At 36.1% G+C, this 6638-nt stretch overlaps 1 long non-coding RNA gene across 2 annotated transcripts; it reads left to right on the top strand.

The window, feature by feature from the left end:
- The first annotated feature begins 3204 nt into the window (after positions 1–3204).
- LOC136539168 (uncharacterized) lies at positions 3205–4616 on the top strand. 2 transcript variants are annotated; one of them, XR_010779562.1, is made up of 5 exons: positions 3205–3333; positions 3752–3996; positions 4071–4098; positions 4195–4442; positions 4529–4616. It is a non-coding gene; the product is annotated as an uncharacterized lncRNA (long non-coding RNA). The 2 variants fall into 2 exon arrangements; XR_010779561.1 differs by having other exon boundaries at positions 4195–4573.
- Positions 4617–6638: the final 2022 nt, after the last annotated feature.

Below are 6638 nucleotides of genomic sequence, written 5' to 3'. Positions count from 1 at the left end.
ATCTCAAAAAGTTATGTAACTTTATAATTGACAACTTTTTCATTTGAAATAATCTATCCAAGAACAAATTTCATTTATGTTTTAATGTTAATATTAAAATTAATATTAGTCATTACTTTAAAATAGACTAATTTGGTACATATTATTAATATTATCACAAAACTAATATACATAGTCATTACTCATAAAGTAACTTTTAGATAGCAAAATCTAGTAGTATATTTTTTTAGATATAAGGACCATATCGGATGTCCATCAAATTTTCTTTTAGATAGCAAAATCTATTAGTATATTTTCTTATATATATATATATATATATATATATATATATATATATATATATATATATATATATATATATATATATTGTCGATATAAGCACCAGAAATCCAGAATCAAGAGGCGTGGAACATTAGTTTTCCTCCTTAAAAAATGACTGAAATTATTTCCCACCAAATTTCCCCTGCCAGGAATCCATTTGCCGCTCCGTACAGTTGCCACTCTCGGTGACTCGGTCATATTCAATAATATAATCTAGCGGAAAAACCTCAAAGGCTCTCCTCAATCCTCATTCCCTTCACCTGACCGAAGCTCCTAGGTCGGCACGACGGCGGCTCCCTTCCCTCCGGTTCATCCCCAGCCACAGTGTTATCTTCACCATCGGAGGCAAGGCTCCATCGATGGCGGCGGCATCCGTGGCCTCCTCCCGGTCACCATCATTCCCCGGCCAAGTAGCAGGTACGTGAACAAACCCTGTCACCCGCCCAAGTGCCCAGGGATGCCCAGCCCTAGCCCTCTCTCTCTCTCTCATTCCGTTACTCGCAATCAGGGCGCTGTGCCGTAGGCCGCCGCCATCCACCGGCCGCCGCCCCTGAACAGCGCCCATCACGAAGGATCCTATATGGGCCACCGCCCCCTCCGGCCTCTGAGCCCGTTGATCTGTTGGTACGCTCGGTATGGTCTCTCCCTCTTATGTCGCTACATGCCAGCCTTGTCGTCTCGTCCTCCACCCGCTTGCTCCTTCCCCTATCCACAAGCAAGCCACAACGATTTGTTTTGCAGGTTAGAGATGGCTAATCTATGCATCAGTGGTGTTGCATTCTTTTGGTAGTATCTGTTTCATACCGTGAAGAGGGTTTTGTCTCCCTCCATGTTTAAGTAGCTGTTTTAATTTGTGCTCATTCGTACAGTATGAACTCAGTTGAACCTGAGAAAGGATTCTGAAATCATATTTGATGTGCTTAAGTAGAGTTGCTGATAATGTATCACTGATACAACAGAATTTCAGGGCACTAGAAGCTGTTTTAATTTCACTAGGGCACTAACCCCCGAATTGCTTTCCTTTCTGTTATAAACATGTACTGATAGCTTTCTTTTTCAGAATGAGTTCTTTCTCCCTAGTTTATATTATATATAGGAGCTAGAATTTGGGACCGGCAATTCTGCTGGGAAGATAGGATGCTGTATTTAACAGCCTTTTCAATGGGGTCCCATTTCATGGATCCAGGGAGGAAAAAAAAACTTCTGGCCTATTCTTTGTAGTTTGTCCTCAAGCCATCTTGATTTCACCATTTTCTTTGAGTGTTTGTTGGCCTATCCCTTTTTCATTCGTTAACTTTTGAGAACTTATCACCTTCTATGTTCGGTCCTATATGTTCCAGTACACCTTCTATGTTCGGTCCTATATGTTCCAATACCCCTTCTATGTTGCAAATTGAATTGGGTATTGTCAACTAATCATTAGTTCATCACAGCGATTCACTGAAGTTTTTTTTTCTTGCGATTAGTAGTCGTCATCATGTGGGAAAAACTCAATTGACATGCCATATAAGCAAATATTTGATTAACAATTTGTTTTGCAGATTTTGAGATGGCTTAGTGCAATTCGTGTTCTTGCATTGAAAACTAAGCACTTCTACAAAACAATCATAGTAGGAGGAGCTCAGCCGCTGCACTTTGACAATTAGGTAAGCAGGCAGCAGTGCGTCGGCAACTTATGTAGCAGCTTTCATTAGCTCTGACAGGCAAAGAAAATACTTACTGCTCGATTGTTTCACTAGTGTCATGGTATGCCAGCCTATTTATTTTATTCAAGCTAATTGGACACTACTATATGTAAAGTTAATATGTTATGCTCTAGACCATCCTATTTGAACCATAGCACTTTACTTGTTCTCAAGCTCCAAGTTCAAATAACATTACAAATATACACTTTAGTCTAATTGTTACTATTCGGTTATACTTGATTCTTATTTGTGAATTATCCTATGCTTTATTCTTATTTTCCTATTGGTGCTAAATTTTATTTAGATTGTGCTACCATGGCGGTGGATAATTGGACCATAAATCTGGAATGTGGTGGGAAAGCTGAAGGACATAAACATGTGCAAAGGGAAATGGATAGAGAAGAGATATGCTTTTTCAACTTGATTGACCTGATAGAAGTTCATGGGTGCACATCAGTCGACTGTCTATACTACAAGAGAAAAGATAGCTTCGTTGTAATAGAGCAAGATTGTGAAGCGATGGAAATGCTCAACGAGTGTGAGAGCGAAAAGACGGTTAATTTATTTGTGGAGAGGCAGAGTCTTGCCACATTAGAGCCTACCAAGTCCAACAAAGAACCATCAAAATCTAAACAAAAAATAAAGGTATTAGAATGAACATATAATTTACTTTTCTATGTATATTTGATTATTCAAGGACAACTATTCCAAGTCATGTTAGTTATCCATGATTTATTTTCATCCAAGATTAGCATATCCAACCCCACCATGGTATGTGACTTAATAAATACAATCTTGGTAGTCTAATACAAATATCTAGTTGTTTAATAAAAAGATTACATATTGTTTATTATATTTACTATAAACACGTGATCATGTCCCCAACATTTGTTTAGGAGGTACAAAGAAAAAGAAATGATTAAATGTAATGCGTAATGAAGCACTATATGATAACGAGGTTGAGTAGCACAATGATGAGAACCAGAACACATCAGGTACAAATGTAGTTAGATCAATCTCATTCATATGGACTGCACTATATGATTAACTGGTTGCTATCACTATCATTCTGTTTTTAATAGGTGATGGTGATGAAGTACCTAATAAGCGAAAGGGGACCGTTTTAAGACATGTTTGGGATCTACTTGAAGGAGATCGGATAGTAGTAAGATGTAAGATGCTTGGACAACCCATTGGAAAAGAAGGCGGCATTTTACGGCAATTTTTGGGCACCATAGCAAGAAATAGTGGTTACTGTCCTGTTGGTGCCAATGATTGGAGAGAAGTTAAGAAAAACAATGTAGAAACCATAATTCAATTCGTCCAGGTTAGCTAAATTTTACAAGACATAATGTTTTTATAAGATTAAGTATATAATGCTTGTTATCATGTCATGAAGTCAAATTCATTCATTAGTGACTTTCTTCTTTTAGAAAAAGTTCTTATATTCTCGTTCATACGAGAAATTGATATTGAAATCAATTGGAAGAGATTGGAGAAAATACAAGGCAACATTAAAAAAGACACTATTTAATCCAAAGAAGAAAAATCTATTTTGAACCGGCATTGTCCAGATGATATTGATGAAAATGAATGGAATGCCATAGTAAAATATTGGAAGTCCAGCGAAGGACAAGTAAGGCACCATTATTGACGCTATTTGGCTTTTTTACTATCGCTATCTTTACCATTATTGATTTCTATATGCATATAGTTCATTATTTATTAATTTACTTTTCTTGTAGACCCTTAGCGAGAAGAACAAAATAAGTCGCGAAATGAAGAAGACCACATACAGCGGGTACAAAGAGTTGTGCTCGTTGGTCTGAGGACATGGTGAGTCATCTTCTATTTAAAAAATTTATACATGATTCTTCTTACTTTTTGTTTACTTTTTCAGAGGCAAGCTGATCTTGAAAAAATAGCCGCACATTGCAAAGGTTTATCTCGCAACTCACAGGAAAAGGGGAAAGGGATAAATAAACCACTGGTATGCTACATGAACATGAGAATTTTTGCAAATATTTTTTCTCTTTTTCTAATGTGCAGATTTCTTGCTTGTAGGTTCAATTGGAAAATCTCACTAATGAAGGTAGATGAACATAATATCACTTGTTCTAATTTCATGATCATGATGTACAACTAAGGGTTGTTGGTCACTAAGAGAGATTATGTCAAATTAATGTAGGTTGGGCTCACGGTGCCACTAATGACTTCAAAATATCGTAAAATAAAGCTAATGTGGCCTATGCAACTCTCTTGAGCACTGATCCAAAAGCCATTGTTAGTAGAGTTAAGACATGAAGTCAATTCTATAAAGTGTGTATCATTCGTGCTATAGCAAAAGATGAGCCATTAGTGAGGCCCAAGCTTGGGTGCAACAATATTGGTGATGCTCAAGCCAAAGGAGTCCCAATTGCTTGGCCTTCGATGTTTGTATGTTCAAACTAGCTTTCCTAACTTTACATCAATGTACATATGTGGCCTAATTTGTAGTGTTACAACTCATATTTTCTTTGTAGGTTGAAATGATTAATGGTTGAATTCCTATGTCAATGTGTACAAGAAGAAGCAATAGACTTTATGAATCTTAGCTAGTTCTTAAATTTTTCTTTCTAGCATGGACTATGTGTATTTGCTCTATAGAGCCATATCGTTATGTACATATACTATGATTTGATTTGAACAAGCACTATGTTTGAAATCATCCTGCAATATGTGGATCTTGCTATGATTATGGAAATTTGTGGTTTATGTGATTTTAAAATGTGTCATGCTTGTGTGATTATATAATAATCTGTGGCCACATGTATAGGCAAAATAAATATTTGTTTCATAATCTAAATATGTTACAATAGATATAAAAAAATGTTACAAACCATGTGTTACTTTATTCCATATTGTGCTCGACCGTAATGTAAAAGTGTTACTAGAACTAAAAAAAGTGTTACAACAAATAGTCTCTGTAACACTAGGCAAATGTTTTGATAGATAAATAAATGTGTTGTAAGCTATGCATTCTACCATAATGTGAAGTGTTATTAGAGCAAAAAAAGTGTTACTGCAAAAATCATTGTAATACTAAATGTAACACACTAAAATTTACTTCTCTTGAAATAGAGCTAAAATGATTTAATTTTGTATTTTTATGCTCATGAAAACATGGGGAAATAATAAATTTTTATTAGATTAAAATTTATCTTAAGGTAGAAACATGTTTGTTCCATTCATGTTGGTCGCACCTTCAGTTTCTATGTGCAAAATGTGTTTTTTAAAATACGTTTAGGAGACGAATATCTATTTCTAGGAATTTTCCAGCTTCTTTTTTGAATTTAATTCCTACCTCCTTCACCTTAATCTTTATGTTCCAAGTTTCCAAAAATCTTTTCATGAGCTCCAAATACTTTATTTGGGTTCATCATGTTCCAAAGTGTCTCTGGAAATTTTCCCCAAATTTTCGGAGGTCTCAGATTATTTTTCGTGGCTTAAATATCAATTCTGGACTTTTCTAGAATTATTTTATTCACAAAATTAATTAATTTCAAAAATAAATAATATATCCCATTTTCCAACCAACTCTCAAAGCCCATGTGCAATAATCCTAATAAATCTCAAAGGCCCATGCATTTATTTACTAATGGCTTTTAATGATTATTTAGGTCAATTAGTAAATGTGGAGGGTGCAACATTAATTAGTACCATATTACTAGTTGATGTAGATGTGGAGAGTTTTTCTCCCTATAAATATATACAAACCCCTTGAGCAAAGCACACCAAAACTACCATAAGGGGAGCCCCTAGTTTAGGAAATCCCTCGTGTAGTAAATTAGATTTTTCTCCTCCTCTCGTTGTCGCCGTCGCCGCCGCGCTGCCCGATGTCGTAGACCCACCGTCGACTGCAAGAAGGCCCTAGGTGAGTTCGCCGTCTTCTCCTCTTATTCCTTGTGCTCTCGGCTCATCAAAGCGTGGCCTCTAGGACCCAAATCATGCGCTCCGGGGAGCTTCTCGCCGCCGGTAATGGAGCTCCGTTGCGCCTGTTTTCTTCTCTCGGCCGGTGACTCTCTCTCCCCCTCCTTTCTAATCTGGGCCATCCAAATTCAATCCAACGGTCCAAGATTGCCCGTACCCCTTTACCAGGTTTATTTGCAAAAGAGCCCCTATAGTTTCATGTAATGTAACCCGCAGTCCATGATGCACTTTCAAAATACGTTTTCCTATTCCAAAAGTGTAATTTCTCTCTAGTAGATTCCGAATATGTTTTCTCTTTCAAAAAACGTAAAATCCATCTGTTAGATTCAAAATATGTTTTCTTCTTTTGAAAACGTAGTTTCTTCGGTTAGATCCAAAATATGCTTTCATCTATTTATAGTTTTGCCACTAGTCTTATTTAGTCCATAAAATCTTCGTTTTAACTCCGTTTTTATACATTCAAGTTGTGTTAGATTCATAATTGAGTAATCTACATGTTCATCCTACTGTTAAATATATTTTTAACATTTGAAATTTGAGGTTAGATTTAAATTATTATTTCATTAAAGGAAATCTTGTTTAATTCATAACTTTTTTGTTATAGCTCCGATTAGAGAGCTTTTCGTGTCTGTGTATTCGTTGTAACATGTAGAACATCTTTAA

Source organism: Miscanthus floridulus, chromosome 2, assembly GCF_019320115.1.
Source record: "Miscanthus floridulus cultivar M001 chromosome 2, ASM1932011v1, whole genome shotgun sequence".
In the NCBI taxonomy this organism is placed as follows: domain Eukaryota; kingdom Viridiplantae; phylum Streptophyta; class Magnoliopsida; order Poales; family Poaceae; genus Miscanthus; species Miscanthus floridulus.
This window is presented reverse-complemented; position numbering and strand designations above follow the sequence as displayed.